Source organism: Lagopus muta, chromosome 20, assembly GCF_023343835.1.
Source record: "Lagopus muta isolate bLagMut1 chromosome 20, bLagMut1 primary, whole genome shotgun sequence".
NCBI classification, from domain to species: domain Eukaryota; kingdom Metazoa; phylum Chordata; class Aves; order Galliformes; family Phasianidae; genus Lagopus; species Lagopus muta.
In genome coordinates this window covers 1,704,236-1,722,564 of record NC_064452.1, presented here as the reverse complement: position 1 = coordinate 1,722,564, position 18,329 = coordinate 1,704,236, and the positions used below count along the sequence as shown (strand labels likewise).

The following is an 18,329-nucleotide window of genomic DNA, read 5'->3' as shown; positions in this document are numbered from 1 at the left end:
TTGCAGGGCCTCTGCTTGTGAGTTGGCACTGGGGACTTCGGGGTAACTTTGTTCTTTAGAGTTCCTGGTGCAGAGATGGAGTCCCTTGTCCCACACACAGGGATGTGTGTGCATTTCATGGGCATGAAGATGTGTGCAATGGGATGGGCTGCCATGAAGGGAAGTGTGACTTGTGAATGAAGAGACTTGGTAACCTTTGGAATAGCGGCTTAAAATGACTTTATTCTGTAGCTAGTTTCTGCCATCTGAGTGATGTTGCATGTGTTGGTTGTATTTATAACTTAACAGCTTTTCTCAAATTTATTATACTTTTTATGGCACTTCATAATTTATTTGGGATTCCTTAAGTAGGCTGAGGGCAGCTTGTGGGGCACCAAGGTGGCACGGGGAGCCTGGCTGCAGTATGGCTCCAGTATGGCTGCGGTGCATTGGGGTCAGGCGGCCGTGCTGTGGTTCTCAGTGGGGCTGCAGCCCTCACTGCTGCAGTGCTGCTGTGTGTTCCTGTGCTGGGGAGCATGCTGTACCACAGGTTTTGTGGTGGGTTGGGAGACTCGTCGTGGCCCAAGCTGTGAAACCAACGATTTCCTCCTACGTGGAAGGAGATCCTGCATGGAAGGTGAAGGTGCATTTTGGCAGCTCAGGGTTTTGCTATCCACAAAAATTCTGTCGAGTTCCCCCATTCTTCCACCGTCCTCTAGCTGACCTCACAGCACGTGGGATGCCTTAGCCTCTCTGCCTTTGGTTGGGCACGGTGCAGAGAAAGCACCACTGCGTCTGGGGATGTGAAGTGGTGCAACCGTGGGCACAGCAGCTGTGTGTGTGTGGGTGACCCTTTCCTGGCTGCTTAGTGCTGCTGGCGGAGCTGGGGCACCAAGGATGTGACCTCGGGATTGAGTGGAAGACTCAGGCATCGTTTCTTTGCACAGCTGATGACAGCCCTGTGCCAAATCCCACTCAGGGGAAAGTGGGAGAAGATGGGGCTGGCTTCCTGCAGTGCCCAGCCCTCCCTGTGCCTCCCTCACCTGTTTTGCCTCCGCACCAGCAGTGTGCTCCCCACCCCGACCGCCTTCATTATGGGCTGCTGGTCCGCCAGACCGCAATGCATTTATAATTTTTATTGTTATATCTTTTAATTTTATTTTGCTTTCCTTGCTGTCTTGGAGAAGGGAAGATAGGAGTCCATATTTATTACAGTGCAAACGATCTACCTCTGCGAATGTATGTATCAGTTAATTTAATCTCAGCGGTTTTATTTAAACTGTTTTTCCTTCCTTTCTTTACTTCCCTCCTCCCATCTCTCCCCCTCTTCCTCCTCCTCCTCTTGGCGCAAGGTGATCAGTTTGTTGAAAAAAAAAAAGAAAAAGAAAAAAAAAAAGATGGAAAGTAAAACTATCCCGTGCCTTTTATAATCGGCACTGAAAAGGCTTTTTCTGGTTGCTACGGAATCGCGCTGCCTTTCACCGCTTCCGCCGTGTGCCTCCCGTGGCCCCCAGCCTGATTGACATTTACAAATTACCAAGCTGAGAGTGTTCAATCTTTGACCCGTGTGTTTCTATTCAGCAATGAGTGAGATTTGCAAGCATTTTGTCATATAATTACTGCAAATCCCTTGAAAATTTCCACAACAACGCCTAGATGAATGGTAATTTGTGCAGACAGCCTCTGATGCCTTTACAATGCACTAAGATGCAAAACAGTTGAATTTTTTTTTCTTTTTTTTTTTTTTTTTGCCCAAAGATTTCTTGGGGGGGAAAAAATGTTGTGTGTGTGAGCGTGCTGTAAAATATTTGGATTGTTAGATTTATTTGCTTACACAGCCTATATTTGTGCTGATTTTATTGTATTGACTGTATGCATTTTTTTCCTCCCATTCTACAGTTTTATTGTGCGTTGGTCATATGCATACATCACCAGCATTGTTCTCCAGGAAATTTATTCCACCTTTCAGCGTGCTCTTGATAGGACTTATTGCATTACTAGTTAAGTGCTGAGATTTGCTACTACAAAGATCTGAAACAGCCCCTTGTAATGTTTATTTACCAGCCCTGGCTGAGGTCACATCTTTTCATAGCTCTTGGCGTGGCACGTCTCACAGCAATTGGGCTCCAATGGGGTCTGGATGGACCCAATGCTGCCCCGGCACCAAGCACCCAGAAGAGTGGATAACAACACCTGTTGAAATCGTGTGCATTTATGTGTTATTATGAGTGTTCATCTGTTATTGTGTGTATTTATTCACCTGTCAGAGTGATTGCCACATATTGGCCAACATGCCCAACCACACCAGTGGCACCACCAGCAGCGCCTTTGAGTCATTCAGGTTGCTTTTTCAGAACTTCCCACATTGATGTTACAGTGATGCATGCACATCTCAGTACATACTGATGTATGTGTGTATATGCATCATATATACATGTTTGTGGATAGTATACAAACCTACCCAGAGGCTCCTGGTGCAGTGGGAGCTTCTCCTCTTGCAGACCTGTGCTCACTGCCTGGTGCAAGAACCACGAGATGCATTTCATTGGTGCTTGTTGAAAAGCAAGCACTCGTGCAAGAACTGCAATAACCAAGTTGCATTTTCGTTGTTGGCACTTGTGTTTTTTTTCTTCCTACCACTGGATGGGCATGTTGGCTCTGCTGTCGGTGCAGTGTGAAATGCTGGCCTGGTGCTGCTGTTGTGATGCCCATTGCATGGTGCAGGGATGCTGGGCTCCTTAGTTCTTCCAATTATTTATCGGTGGTGTTGTCACAGCCCCAACTGCACGGCACCATTTTCGCTTTGCTGAGGGGTTTCCTGTTTGCTCTTTACATGTGATTCTCGGTGGAGAAGTGCAGACTGTGGGAGTTGTGACTGTGTCAATGTGTGCAGAGCGCAGTGTGTGCATGTAGGAAGGAATTCTGGGGATCACTCTTGTCACATCTCTGTCTGTGAACAGCTGGAGGCTCCCAGGAGGGTGCAGACCATGGGGATGGGTGGCTGGAGGCAGGTGGCACAGCCCCATCCCGTGCTGCTCCAGTGGCTCACCTTCCACTCCAGGAAAGGCATTTTTTTGGTGAGGAAAAAAAAAAACCCTCAGAATAAAAAGATTTTTTCAAAGCATCTCTCCCAGTGCTGCCCATCCTGAGCCGCTTTGCCGCTGTGCCTTGGGTCACTGTGACAGATCAGAGGGAGAGTTCAGCAGCTGCAGCGCCTGAACAAACCGCTGCTGTCATTAGGCTGGAAATGTAATCTCTGCGGAAGGAGAGGCCATGGTAGACTTAGCAAGATCTGTTCACGTTATGGGAATTTAATGCACCTGGTAGAAACTAACTGCAGGTCATCAGTTTTTATTGGCGTAGTGCAGACATGCAGTGTGATGAACTGATCTGGCAAAGCATTAACAAAGAAAAAGAAAATCATAATAAAAAAATCCCAGATCTGTGGGTTTTTTGTTGTTGTTGTTGTGCCTGTCCCTGAAATCGGAGTTTATACCACTCTTCAGGTGCTCTGCTGTTCTTCCCCTGTAATTTCAGCTGCTGTGCTGCTGATGTCGATGCACTCTTACACAGAGTTCACAGATAAATTTTTGTCTGACGTGTATCTAGAACTTATATAGTCACCTACTAATTTAAACCAATTTGCCCTAGGTGATGGGTGAATACACTTGAAAATTAAATGGGTCTGATTTAAGCATCCCTTCTCTGAAGCCAAAGATTATATAATTAAATTAAAAGAAAATGTGTTTTATAATAAACTGTATTTCCTCTTGGCAAAATCCAATTTTGAAACAAGATTGTAATATCATATCGAAAAATGTTTTCCCATGGGTATTACCAGTCTATTTCATTTAATTGTTTTCACCCATCCTATGATGAGCTTTCAAAGGAGTGGAAGGAGTGCAGTTTTACGAAGAAGAAGGAGAAAGGGAGCAGGGAGAATGGAGGCTGTCCTGCCTGCTGTGGGCTGGTGATGCATTGGGCTTGGCTTGGTGGAAGCCAGTGCCCCCAGAGCAGGAGAGCTGTGGGTTTTGGGGTGCCTGCAGCCGGCCCTCGGCATTTTGGGTTTTCCTTCTCCAGCCATAGTTTGAGGAAACTTAATGAGCCATATGTTAAAGATTTTGCACTTAAGCAGAAAATATTTAATGCTTTGGGTCTGAGTGTGGTTGCAGCTGTTGGTGTTGAAAATGCCGTAGTGTCCTCGGGGTTGGACAATGCTGTAGTTTCCTTGGGGAAACAGGGAGGACTTTTCATACATGGGTTTGGTGTCCTAGCAAAGTGACAGCAGCAGGATGCAGTGGTGAGAGCAGCCAGGTGGGATGCTCTCATGTGCCCGGGGCCACAGATGGGACCATGCAGTGCCAACCCACTTCCTTCCGTGTCCTGTCCAACAGATCTACATCCCTGCTGAGCTGACATTCCTCAAGCCACTGGTTTCTCAAGGCCGCCTGCATGCTGTGAGCTGAAGCCCCAAAATGAAGCCTTGCTTGCAGGCTTCCCAGCTGTGCTGTGCTCGGCGGCCTCGTTAAACCCTTCAGAGCTTTTATCGGGGATGGAAACATTGACTTTCTGGGAGAATGTTGATTAAAGCAGCAGTGAGTGGGAGCTGCAGGGCAGCACTGCTGGGCCTGGCCGAGGAGCAGCACAGTGCAGCGATGTGACGAGCGCTGCTGCACCCGAGCAGGTCGGGCTGTGCAGGAATGGGGACACAGGAGGGAGGAAACGCTTTCTGTGGTGTGCAACCGCCGTCAGCCATTTTAGGTTTCTGAATCCTATTTCCCTGGTGCTTCCAAGAGAAGCTTTTGGGGGAGTCCCCAGCTAAAACTCAAATTTGCATTTAAATGGAGTTTTTCTTCTCTCTCTCTTTTTTTTTTTTTAATGAGCAGGATGCATGGGAGACTCAGACTATTAGGTTTCCTTGTGGGAGAGTGCAGAATTCTCTCACCTTTTACTTCCCACCCCTCCCCAGCCCCCTTTAATGCACACTTTAAATTAGACATTAAAAAAAGGGAATAGTGCATCTTTAAGGAGGATATAATCATAAACAAATAAGTCTCGTTGCCCTTGCAGCAGAACTAATCTTCCCTCAGCTGAGCTGTGATATAGATCAGTAACAAGAGCCACGCGCAGGGGGCTCCTTTGAAATGCATAATACCTCCTCGTATAAATTGGAGTTGGTGTGATGGAGCTGTGAGATGACATATTGTGGCATGACCCCTCTCTACTGATTGTGGGTGAACCCTGCAAAGGTAAATCTAACACGGCGCACACATCAGACAATTTCATTTTCATCACCCAGGGACAAAAACATAGCAACAGAATCTTTTCAAATGATAATCTGCATGCTGGGCGGAATATTTTCCCTCCCTCCCTCCCCATTTTTTTTTTTTTTTTTTTTTGCATGTTCAATTCATGATGTAGGTGAAAGGAATTATAAATTGCTTCCAAAGTTCATTCATTCTCTTCTTCTCATTCTTCCCTTTCTTTTCCTCCTCTTTTTGCTGCTGTTCTCTTTTTCTCTCTACTTTCCCTCTCTACCTTTCTCCTGTCTGTTTTGTGGTGTTTGGGTTTTTTTTTCTTGAAAGAGAAAAGGAAACAGAGAAAGTTTGGCACTGTGTGTGTGTAACTGATTCATTCTTCTCATCCCCTCAGGGACGTTCCAGTAATAATGATTTATAGGAGTGCAAAAATTTATGCTCTTGCTGTTACCAACTAATATCCCTCCTACCCTCCAAAAAGGGAGTTTTCCTGTGGAAAGATCCCTCTGTACCAACCCTTCTCCCCTGCTTCTCTCCACTCCCCCTTCGCCTTCCTGTGCTGTTCCGTTCAAGTACTGGCAGCAATCAGCCCATGTGCATCATGCCAGCCAGGAATACATTGTCCTGCAAAACCCTGTCTCGTCTAGAACGAGTCCCGATTGACTGAAATGATGTTATATATCCTTTCTTTGTTCTTTTCTCCTCTGGTTTTGTGTTGTGTGATATTTGCAGTCCTGTTTCCAAAGCTGTGCTATGATGTGCTGTGCAGGGTGGGGGGATACAGGCCCTGCTGGGGAAGAGAGCCTGAGTTGTATAACTGGGCCTTGAGGTCCGGCAGCCTCCTGCCAGTCCTCCTGCCCCAGTAGGAGGGCTGAGAGCTGCCTGGGTTGGGGCCATCACGTCATCACGTCATCACATCATCCCGTTCCTGATGCTGAGTGACACAGCTATTGTGTGTGCGGGGAGCAATGCAGAGATGGGTCTGTCGGTTCCACCTAGCATGATGGCCGCCTCCTCCTTGCCAAGAAAGGAGCGAAATTGAAGGAGAAGAGGTCAGGAAAAGCTGGTCATCCCCTGCTCTTCTCCCATACTGCTCCTTCCTCTGGATGGAAACAAGGCATGACAGATTCCGTGCCGCCTGGGACTGCAGGGATGCAGAAGGGCGCTATGAGAGCGGGGCCGGGCGGTGATGCTGACACCGTGGTGACAGTGACAGGTTCCTCCATTAGAAGGAGGCTCTCCCATGCCATCAGCCCTGCCTGGCATCCCACGGCTGCCCTGGGGCAGCGTCTGGGAAATGGCTTGGTGTCCCCTATTGGCACGTGGGTGCAGAGGTATCTTGCCACACAGGCCCAATGGCAGGGCAGAAACGTACAATGCTCCCATTTCACCAGCACTTTGCCAGTCACACAGCCTCCCTTGGCCTATTTACTGTCTCAAGCATCTAGTTCTAAAAGTTATTAGCAGATTGCTGGTTTTCTATCAACCTCAGGCACCAGTCTCCAAATGGCACTGTTGTGCTTTAATAAAATGCATCTGATAATCCTCAGATAAAGGCTGAGGAGGTGGGAGAGAGGAGGGGCTCTCGCATGGATCCCTCCAAGGGACGGGGGCTAGAAAAGAGTTAAACACTCATGTTTCTAAATGGCTGAACTACTGTATGTTGTAGTTTTCAACTGCAAATCATCTTTAATAGCAGACATCACGGGATGGCTCATTACATTAAGCTATTTTTCATGCTATCTCCTGTAATATCCTTTAATCCAATGCGTTTCAAATCACCTCAGGCTAAAATAAGAGACATAGCGATGTAATAGCCTAGTGTATTAGTGGGTTAATTGCCCTGTTGTACTCTCTAGTAGATATCTCTGGAATGAGTTCTATATTAATTGTAAATTGCTTAATACATTTAACTCCTTGAGCAGCTCTGCGTCTGCAGTGGGCGACCAAAGTTTGGGCAGTGTCCTGGCTGCATCCCGCTGTGTGCCCCTGGGCCCACGGCCATCCCCAGCGGGGCACCTGCAGGTGCTGCAGGAGGAAGGTCTCAGTGAAACATCACATCTGAGTCCCGGGTTGCTGTCGGGGAAGACGGATGAAGGGCTGTGCAGCGCTGTCTCAGGATGCGGCAGCGGTCACGGACGCACGCGGCGTTCAGTGTCGCACGTAATGTGCAGCTGCTAGTTTTCGAAAATGACTTCTGTAGCAATAGGCAGACGTGGCTGCAGATTTGCAGTCGCTTTTCTGAAGATTGGAGCGTAAGTGCTGGCGGGCTCGCAGAGGGTAATGCCACTAATTTCCCTGGATTGCTCCCAGCCGGTGCGGGTGGGATGGGAGGAGGAGCAGCCTGAGCGGAGGCTGAGCCGTGTGCAGGTGAGGCAATGCTTGCTCATCTCTTCAGGGACGTTCTGGTTTCTAGAAGTGCTGGCAAAAAATATTACTGCAAATTTAAAGGGATGGTGCAGAATAGGAGTGCAGAAAAGCACTGTGCACAGCAAAGCTATGGAAATTAAGGAGAAACTTTCCTGAAGTGCCACCTACTGCTTAAAACCAGCAGCAGGGTGGCATGGATTTGAGCTGTGCCTGAAAGCTGTGGCCACCGGCCTGCCTGGCCCAGCTGTGCCGCTCAGCACAGTGCCTGCAACATGCAGCTCTCCTCTGTGCCTGCTGTCTAAGGGAAATGGCTGTATTTTTGTAACACTCAACTTCAGGCATATGCTTCAGTTCCAGTGCTTTTAACAGAGCAGTGTTTTAATGCTCTTTGCAGGTGGAATGCTTAGTGGAGGAGAAGTTGGGGTTGGGGTGGGGGCTCAGCAGGGCTCTCCTTGCTGCATGCAGGGTTCTGTTCTCGCTCATATTGCTTGCAGAGCTTCATACACAATTACTTTGGGCTTATGCCCAAAGAGAAGAGAATGTACATACACAAGTCTCTTAGATAGCGACTTCCTTGGAAATGTAGCCCAAGTAATGCTATGTGTGCCTTGCAGGGTACGGAAGAGCAATGAAATGGGCTGCATGGGGAAGCTAGCAGTGGGCGAGGAAAACTTCCTCATGCTCAGTGGATGTCATCTAGAACCAACCCTGGGAATCAGCTCCTTGCTCAGTGCCCTCTGCCATGGAGGCAGCAAAGCTGAGGGCCGCGTCATTGCAGTTCTGTGTAGGCAATTTTGCTCTAAGGTAACTGCACTGACTTCAGCAGAGCCACTCCTGATGTGTACTCTGTATGCAAGGAGGAGCCAAGCACGGGGTGATGCTCTAGCATCGCCTCACCTGTTAGCAATTCCTTCTGGTTGCATGAGCAGCCAGTTTGGGCTGAAAGAAATAGCATCACTCTATTCTAAAACATAACACAAAGATATCTGAGACAAGCTGGGTGAAATGTTCATAGCTTGTAGGAGAACATTCCTGTGGAGCTGGGGAGCAGGTTGTTCTGTGAAAGGAAGACACCCAGTGCTTAGAGAGCTGGAAAAAATCCATCGAGTAATTCTGTCTCTCTATAAAATAGGTGGTAATGCAATCCGAGCTTAATTTTGATGGCACGCTGTACTTCATAACAGCGACAACACCTTAAAAAATGTAATGAAAGGGCCTGATTTATTGCCGAAATAATCCATTCAGCACTCCAATAAATAAAGGGAGAAAATACAACCAATGTTTCGGGAGAAGGGGAAAAAAAAAAAAGCAAGAGAAAAATTGCAGTGCGTAGCAGTTTTGTGTGAACGCATCCAGAGGCTGTGCCACATGGTTTGGCTTGATTTTTTTTATTTTTATTTTTTTCAGACAAATATTGATTCAAAGCTAGATTTGCAGCTCAGGCCTGGTGTCTGCTCTGCATTTACTTCTAAAACTCTGGCCATGAGATGCAGTGGCACACGGAGCGGCTCTGGGTGGCCAGGAGGAGGAGAAGGGGAGGAGAAAACCCTTGTGCTCTGCCTTGCAAATATTTGATTTTGAATATGCTCTCGTAGCTGTTATTATGTGCAAAGCAAACATGTTTTCTCTTCGTGCCAAATTTGTTTTAATAACGCAGTGTTACTTCTGCAAATGTCAGCTGCAGCCTCGTTCTGTTCTGGTGGCACTCGGCCCAGGGCGAAGGCTGGGTGTTTTATGCTCCCTCTCCATCACTTCCATTAATCTGTTTAACATGCTGGCGGTGGCAATGACAGCAAAGGCAATGAAATCCCTGCGTGGCAGTGCTGGTGCTGCCGTTCTGTATGCATGAAGAACCTGAGCTGCCCAAGGATGGTGCTGGCTGTGCCCCAGAGCCCCACACCCTGAAGAACCCCACAGCCCTGCCTGGCCTAATTGGCCTGTTTGTTTGGCAATAAGTGATTCCTGCCTGTCGCGGGCCGGATTGTTTTTCACACCATTAAATGAAGTTCTGCTGTATTGATTCCTGTTTTTCCAATTTGAAGCCTGAAAAGTGATGAAGACATTTTCTTGTTTTCTCATGTACTTTTCCCTCAGTTCATTTAGGTGAGCTGTCTTTAGTTCCTTGCTCCGCTCGCTGTAATTGCTTCTTCAGAGTGATGCTACACCGCAGGCGTGGGGCTGCTGCCTGGCTGGCCTTCCATAGACAGACCAAGGAAGGTGAAGCTGAAGTCATCAGCAGGTTGGTCACAAATGACATATCTGCAGCGGTGCATTGCTGTCTGCTGCTGGAACCTAAACAGTGCCAGAGCTGAGGGCAGGAACACGGGGCTGCTTCAGGCTGCTCAGTATTTGGCTTCAGAGCCTGGAAGTAGCATGGAATATTGGTTTTCTTTGGGTGCAGATGTTGTCCTCTTTACTTTTGTGGAAAAATTTCGGTGTTTGGATGTTTGTGTGAGGTGTGCAGGTGGAACACAGAGAGGTGATGCCTTCCTCTGGTGTCTGTGGGGATGCTAACGCTCCCTGCAAGCACAACATCAAGAAGAAATGCTCTTTCCCTGAAATATCTTGTAGCTGTGTGGATGGGGAGCATTGAGGGCTGTGGGTTCATGGTGCACGATCTGTCCTTTGTGTTCTCGGCATCTGTTATCATGGAGGTCCCTGCTCCTCAATAGCCCTGCAATGTACTATTACAATACCAAATAATCTGTGAAATAGATAAGAGAGCAGGGAAGGAATGCGGCAGAAGAATGAGCTTGTGCCAATATATTACTCCAAGAACAGTAAAAAATCCAGCGTGTGGTTTGAAAACATGGTGCCACGTAGACACACAGGGACAAAGCTTGAAAATAACGGCCCTTGGATCTGAATGAAAAAACATTTCAGCAAGGGAGCTGCACTGGGCACAGCAAGTAGCAGAAATTCATGAGTCAGGAGGGTTTGAAAATTTCCTTCTCTTTCCTGCAATTGTTAAATCCTCAGAAAGAGGGTAAAAATTAGGAAAGGGGGTAACTTCCAGAAATGGGAGATCTGTTTACCACCTAAGTGGTAGGAATGAGATCGTGTGGGGGGGTTCTTTTGTTTCTTTTTTAATTTATTGTAAACTACCTTATGACAATTGGTGATAAAAGAGCTGAGCCTTTCAAAAATCCATTCTAATAAAACACCGTATGACCTCATAGATATGCATAGGATTTAGAAATAACATGGATTTTAATGAAGGTACTTGAAAGGTATGGTGCCATATTGCAATTTTATGGAAGATCTTAGATTAATGAAATTAAACGTGAACTGCATTGTTTAGATGATGAACTTAAGGTCATATCTGCAGCATTTGAAAGAGAAACCTTGAGTGGAGGGTGTAGAATCATTGATTTAGACCCTGGTAGACAGCTGAATAGCAAGCATTGAAGCATGAAGGTAAATTCCCATATTTCATTGTTAGAAGGTTAGCTGGTGGCTGCCAGCTTTTCAGTGATAATCACCAACCAATTCCACCCTGTTTCAAAAAAGATTTTGCTTTTGTGTGCTAAGACACTTTTAAAAACCATTACTGTTCAAAGCAGGGGCACACTGTTTAAAGAGAAGCTATTTCTGGAAAATATAGGATGGCAATGAGTTGATGCTGTCCTTGGATAGCGATGCTATTAAGTTCATTAGGATAATCGTCCATTTAAAATGCTTATAAGGAGAATTTAGACTGTTTGCTGAGGGTGCCAGACACCTCCTACTGCAAGTCATAGAATCATAACTACCTGTCACCAGTAATTAGCTCTTTTGCTTCCTTCAGATGGCCTATAAGACAATGGCCCTTTCAGATTTAAGCACTGTTTTCCTGCCCTGACACACACAGGCACGCAGCACACACACGCAGGGAATGGATGCATGCACGTGTGGTAAAATAATAGACGTGAATTTGTACAACAGGAAAATTGCAAGGAATGAAATCCTCAGGCCTAAAGAATAAGTGATAATGGAATGATACTGCCAATTACAGCTCGAGAACAGTGTTGTCACAGGGAACAGCTCATGGAGATGGAAGGATGAGGGGAGGAGAAAAGGTTCCCTTTTGACAGTTTGCCGTTAAAGCGAATTTGTCAAGGATGTTAAAATTAGATTTAACTGGGCCAGATCCTCAGATGACATAAATCAGCCTGGAGACTTCAAACCATGGGCTGGCCACACATTCCTCTTTGTTCTTTCTTCATCTTTATTATCTGCATCATAACACTGCCTGAAGGCTGCAATGATGCTTTAAGCCCCATTGTCTTAGCGCCGTATAGATGCGGTAAGAGAAGGTGCTGCCCTGCATTTCCCTGCTTGGTCACTGTCTTTTATCACTTAAAACATCCGTGGGTTTTACAAAACCTACCGTGTGTGGGAGATGAACATCTTGTCTCACCCAGGCTTTGGGCTGTGAGGCAGTTTGTGGGAACTGGCCTTTTTCCAGGGTAGGTGAGGTGAGCGGCTTTGCACAGCAGCAAGAGCAATCAGGTTCCCTTTAATGAGTGCTGTTGCATACCAGAATGAGCTTACAGAGATGGGGGCAAACCCAAAGTGATGCTCACAGGTGGCAGTGCGGTGCGTGTCCTTCTGTGTGCTTTCTCCTCCAGCCTGAGTTTTTGGCAAGCTGAGTGAAACCCTGCTGCATCAGGAAAACTGCCAATAAGGAAATTAGAGAAGAAATAGTGTTTGATAATGGTCATAAATGAATTATGATCATTCCTTTCATTAGAAACTTCCTTGTTTTCTCTCTGGCCTATACCAGAAACAGCTTGCATGTACTTTATTTGTATGTGTTTGGGGAGAAGAGGCAAAGAGAATAAAATCTAAGCCGCTAGACATTCAAAAAGGCAGCTGGGAGATGCAGAGACATGGTGCTGATGAAAATAAATGGAAGCCACGTGTTCAAATCCCCTGGTCATTCTTGAAGATCTTGTCCCTAAGCCATCTGACAGTCCGTTCCAAATGGGGTGCTGCCTCTCACATCTCCAGCACACATCCAGGTGCAAATGGGCAGTAAGAGCAGCTTATGTGGGACCTGAAGGGTGGCTGCGTCCCGCTCCCCTCTGCAGAGCTTTCTGCTGTGTGCAGCTCTTGGTATCAGGCAGACTGGCCCCACCGTGCCCAGCTCTGCAGAGCTGGTTGGCTGAGCTTTTCGTAGTTCCATGACTTTCCACTCTGTGCTAAATCTGCCAACAAATATGTTTTCATTTTATAAAGAATCTATTGGCATTGGCCACTTCAGAAATGCTGACCCATTAAGTCTAAACAGGCAAGTTAGGGCATGTGAAATATCAATTGATTATAAAACCCATATTAATTGACGTTTAGCAGCCCCACTAATGGAGAGGAGCTCATTACATAGCAGTTAACCCTCAACGCATATATATTAAATAATCAATTAGTATTTATTTAACATACAATCACCTCCCTATTAGAGCTAAATTAAAAGCCTCTTTATGGAGGCCTAGCAGAAAGCACTGCACTGTGCTAACCTGCAGCCAGGACCATGCATCAACAGCATGGATCTGTGTTACCTCTGCTGCCCCTGAGTGCTTTAAGTGACAAACTGGAAGGAGGGTATTGCTGTTACACCTGGCTCTGGGAAGGGGGACTCTGCCCTGGGCTGGGATGGAGCAGAGAGAGGCACAGGTCAAGATAAATCTTCCATAGAGCCATGGCGAGAGCAAACAGCTCCTGCAGCACAACGTGTTCTGCAGGCTGATCCTGATCCTGGGAGAGGCCAGGCTGAGAGGGAAGGGGGGAAGAAGGGAAAGTCATCATTTCCCCTTTGAGGACAGATTGGAAAGGTGCTGCTTGTCCCAGGCTGAGCAGGGTTTGTGTGTTTGGCACATCTCTCAGCTGTGAAAAGAAGGCTTCAACACCACGTGGCCTCTTATAATCAGAATGTTCAATTAAAGCTCACTCCGAATGGTATGAGGGGTGAGGCTACATAGTGAAAGGTAAACTGAATTTCTCCAGATTTAAACACAGTGACAAAAGAGCACCCACAGTTCCTGGGCAGGGGAAGGGAGGCTGCTGACACTGGGGGTGTGCGGTGGGTGTACCCAGAGATGTGGGACACAGAAGGGAAAGGCCTGAAAGTAGAAGAAAAGTGTTTTCAAGGGTAAAAAAAAAGAACAAGGAGAGATGTGGGCAGACAGTGATGCTATATAGACAGCAGAGGTGGCGCGGCTGGGTAATGGAAATAGGGCAAACTGGGGAGCTGGGAAAGGAGGAGAACTAAATTGCTTGAAATGAGCCTCTCCTGTGTTGTGTCCTGAGCTGCCATTTCCATCTGTGTGGAGTGCTGAATATAAGCAAATGGATTTACACCAAACAGAGATAGGAGTAAGGGCCTGGCAAGGAAGAGTAAAGCACGGAGCAATTCTCTTTTCCTTGGAGCCTCGGTGAGTTTTATATTTGGGTCTAATAGGCCCCAAACCTATTTGGAGTTGAATTATATCACCCCTGCCCTATGCAATAATCTGTTTTCTAGTGGGGGAGAGCTGGGAAATCAAGCAGCTTCTCCAGAAGTCAATTTTGGTTCTCAAAATGGAGCCAGCTTGAGAAATAGTCATTGATCCACTTCTCAACTTGGAGCAAATTTCCATACAAATAATCAGATGCTCCCAGCTGCCATAGTTTGTAATGCTGCATGTTTCCCTGGGTGGGGTGGGAGGGCTGGGAGAACTGGAGCTGAGCGGGCATGCTTGCTGCTTTGGTTCCTCCTCTTTGCCATGCAAAGTCTGAACTGGGAGTTTCATGGGGGATGGGATGGGATGCCTTGCCTGCCCTCTTGGCAAAAATAAATGAGCTAATGAAAGCAAGTTGTTTGGCCTCGTCCTCAGCTGACGGAAACTGGAGCTGCCCTATTAGCCATAAAAAAACCTTGATCCATTTAGGCTCCTGAGAAAGCATCTGTGAATAACTCAGGGAATGCGGCTTGATCAGGAGCCCTGGAAACTTGGGGAGCTCTGACAGCAGGACAGCTGATTCCATTTATACACATGTGCAAAGGGGTCTGTGCCTCCCCAGCACCTGGCTGCCCTGGAGGGCAGAGCCCCAGCCCTTCTGCTTCAGTGGCTGTGGAGTGGCAGAGAGTGCCAGTGGGTGCAGGGGAGACAGAGATGGGGCAGGATCAGGCACATAACCAGGGATGTACCAGAGCGGGGACTTTGCTGAAGGGATGAGCAAAATTAAACAGGAGGAATGTGGCAATGCTGTATGAAGTGTAAAGGTAATAATGAACCTGACAGAAAAAATTACTTACAACATTTTGGATCCATCCAGAAACCCAAATAGGATATTATTTAATTATTAGAACGTTTAATTGTATTTCAGGCCACCTTTGCTTTTCATCTCTGTTGTGGAGTAAAATGCAAGCATGTGTCAGTTCCTGCCCCCCAGAACTTGGGGAGGACTTTGCTGTTTGCTGCTTTACAGTGGAAAGAGACCTTCGTGGTCTTCCCTCTCCAAGGACAGCACTGGTTGCCTGAGCAAGTGATGGTCACCTGTATTCACAGGTATATGATGTATTTTTAGCACCTGCAATAAATTACTGCTTCTTCCCTTACAGCTTCTGGAAACATTCCCAGTCCTTGGCGTATTCATCAGGATTGTTACAATTCTGCTGCCACAAAGAGGGAAGTATCTTGTTCTCCTGTTATTTATTAGCATATGCTGTAGTGTGAGGGGCTGTGGGGGGGGGGGGCCCTGCTGTGAGGGGCACTGGGTAAACACAGCCGAAATGACAGCAGCAGTCCTCATCACAGAGCGTTAGCAATTCTAACAGCCGCGTCAGGCGGAGAATTTGAGAGACGGATGTAACACGAGCAAAGGAAGAATGTGGCAGTTTGCAAACAGTGAGTTGTGTGGTGTTTTTGAAGGTGTGTTCATTCTTGAAGCACCTCGAAAGAAATGCAAATGAAATGTATGGTGGACAGGTCTACGTGCAAGCAAGGCCTGTTGGAGCTTCACGTTGGAGACGTAGAAACTTCTTTGTCTCATAGAAAGAGACAACAAGGCTTTTTGAAAGTGTGAGCAAAGCGTTGGAGGCCTGTTTTTGCCTGAAAGCACAGTGGGATAAATCATGGAGTCTGAGGAGCAGGGAGTCGTGTGCTATTCTATTAATAAAAGCAGAAGGAAGTAACAGAACAGAAGCAGTGGAGCAAATCCAAAAGCCAGTGCCCCACCAAACGGGCAAAAAATCTCACCAAACAAAAGCTGATGAATTTCCGAGGTCGAATTTGCTGGCAGACAGACTGGGCTGATGTTTCCTAAAGCAACCAGTGTAATCCCTCCACTCTGCTAAGGCAATGCCAAACAAAAGAAACCTGCTCAACGTTTTCTATTAGCCCGAAATTTTGCTGTAGAGAAAATGATAACACAGAAGGAATTTCCTTGGGAAAGAAAAGAGAAAAGGGCGCTGCGGAGTTATTTTAGTTCAGGCGACTGCAATGCTAAAAATGAATTCTGGGGCAGGACAATAAACTCATACACGAATACTAATTCTGCTTCCAATCATCCAAGGAGTTCAGTCACTGAAGCCCATTCACAGTCTGTGTGGTTCCCCAGGCTCATAGGGGTGCTCCAAAAAACTTTGAAAATCCCAATCTAAACACGTCTGTGTCCAACTTTCTAAAGATCCTCCTGTGGGGCTGCAAAGAATAAGTAATTTCTATCTGTAACACGTTATGAAGTCCTCAGGAAGTAGGCACCAGGGCAGTGTAAAATGGTTATTTTAGCAGTATCTTCTCTTACAATTGCTTGTTCTCCATCTCCACGGAGGGCGGCTGGCAGCACAGTGCTGCAGTGATTTAAGCCCACCAGGCTGCGGTGTTGGCTCTTGTGAAGTGCCTGAGCCCCATGCAGGACTTGGCCATAAACTGCACAGCCCAAGGAAGATGTTGCTTGTTTTCCAGGACAGGATGAAATCACCCCGTGCGTGTCCTCTGTCTATTGCCTCTCCGGGCAGGGAAAACATAAATGCTTTTCCCATCATTTTATTTATTGCCTTTCTGTGTTTCCTGGGAAAAGCCTATTTTTATTTTTTAGCACTTGTGTGTGTGTGTGAGTGAGTCTGTGTGGGGTAAGCGTGTGTGTGTGTGTGTTTAGGAGGTTAAAAAAAATTTCTTGCTGTCAGCAAGTGATGTTACAAACCTGCTCTGACAAGGCTGGTTGTATATTTACAGTTGGTGAGAGCGAAGGCTTCATCAATCTTCACGCTTTGAAAGGGACAGGCCCGCTCCCATGAGCACCTGCTCCGGGAGAACAGCTGAACTGTGACTTTCCAGGGAGCTGGCTGTAAATTTTAGCCATTCCCCCCACAGCCCACGCATGCTTGAGCTCTTTAACCTTCCCAGGCTGGCAGGAGTCCCAGCAATCAGTTTAGTGCAAAGACTGGGGTTCTTTTTAATTAACCTTTTGTTTCCCGCTGCAGGTGTTTCGAAGTTTCTTCATGTTAAAAAGGAAGAGGAAAAAAACTGTTTGCAGAGGTGCATCCACTCTCTTCCACTCTTGCTATGCTCGGTGATCAAATGGGACCGGTCTTTCTCATCTTTCTGCTCCTCATTTGCCTCCTGCATGTAAGAATATGGCAACATCTGCTCCAAACCTCTGTAGGCACCGACACAAAGTATTCCCATGAGCACATTTCAGTTCTGTCCTGCAAGGTCACACTTCCATCCTTTGTGAGGCACCTGCTTTTCCAACCCACTCTGTTTTCTCCAGGCAATGTTTTCCCCACGCCTGACTCCCTCAGTGGGTTGATGTTCTGTTTAATTAGTTTGGCCTCTCACAGCCAGCCGGGAAAAGTTTGATTAGAGACTCAGACAACACTTCTGTTCCTTCAACCTCCCGTCCTCCCAAAGCACACACCTGAGGAAAAAAGGCCCTTTCCTACAACTCCGTTCAGCCCATCCTGCATGGACCGTCCATGCTGGTACAGCATACAAGGCTGGTGAGAAGTCAGAGCTTAGCAAATGTCGTGGTAGAGCACAGGGACAGAGTTTACTTACGTTGTGCTTGGGAAGCACAGCAGTATTTTTATGCACTGGAACAGGTTGCCCAAGGAGGCTGTGGATGCCCCATCCCTGGAGGCATTCAGGGCCAGGCTGGATGTGGCTCTGGGCAGCCTGGGCTGCTGGTTGGTGACCCTGCACACAGCAGGGGGGATTGAAACCAGATGATCATTGTGGTCCTTTCTATGATTTTTTTTCTTTTCATAAAAGCACTTGATGTTCTTCAGCACTTGCCCTGTTAATAAAAGAATCTGTATCATTTCATATGGTTAAGCAGCGACAATATTTGCTGCTTAAAGGCTTGCCATGTGAAAACCCAGCTACCTAAATTCCAGACACCTCGTTTCAGAGGGGAAATATTCCTTCAGTGTAAGAAGGGAGTGCTGTTGTCCTGTTTGAGCAATAAACTCAGTCGAACAAGACTGTTGTATCTCTAAGAAAATTCATATTGTGGAAATTTATCACAAGGAAAAAATACACTTAAGCCCCACTTAAAATAATAAAATACATCTTTTAGAGAAAGTTTCAGACTTTTCTGGGTAAGAGGAATAATGGTTTCTATAATTTAATAGGTGCTAAATTTGGTGAGGAGTGCCAGCAAATCCATTTCACATAATGATATTTTATCTCCCCTGAAACGGTCATTTTCACAAATGCCTTTTTATTGGTTCCCTTGTCCCATGGAGCACCCAGGCTGGAG

The 18,329-nt window shown here is 46.7% G+C and overlaps 1 protein-coding gene across 1 annotated transcript in view; it reads left to right on the top strand.

Moving 5' to 3' along the window:
• The window catches only part of MRM1 (mitochondrial rRNA methyltransferase 1), a 33,017-nt gene extending 17,776 nt beyond the window's left edge, over window positions 1–15,241 (top strand). Inside the window, exon 9 of the transcript XR_007380715.1 lies at window positions 15,187–15,241. The gene's annotated coding sequence lies outside the window, so the exon portion shown is untranslated. The remainder of the gene's footprint in view (window positions 1–15,186) is intronic.
• The last annotated feature ends 3,088 nt before the right edge of the window (window positions 15,242–18,329 follow it).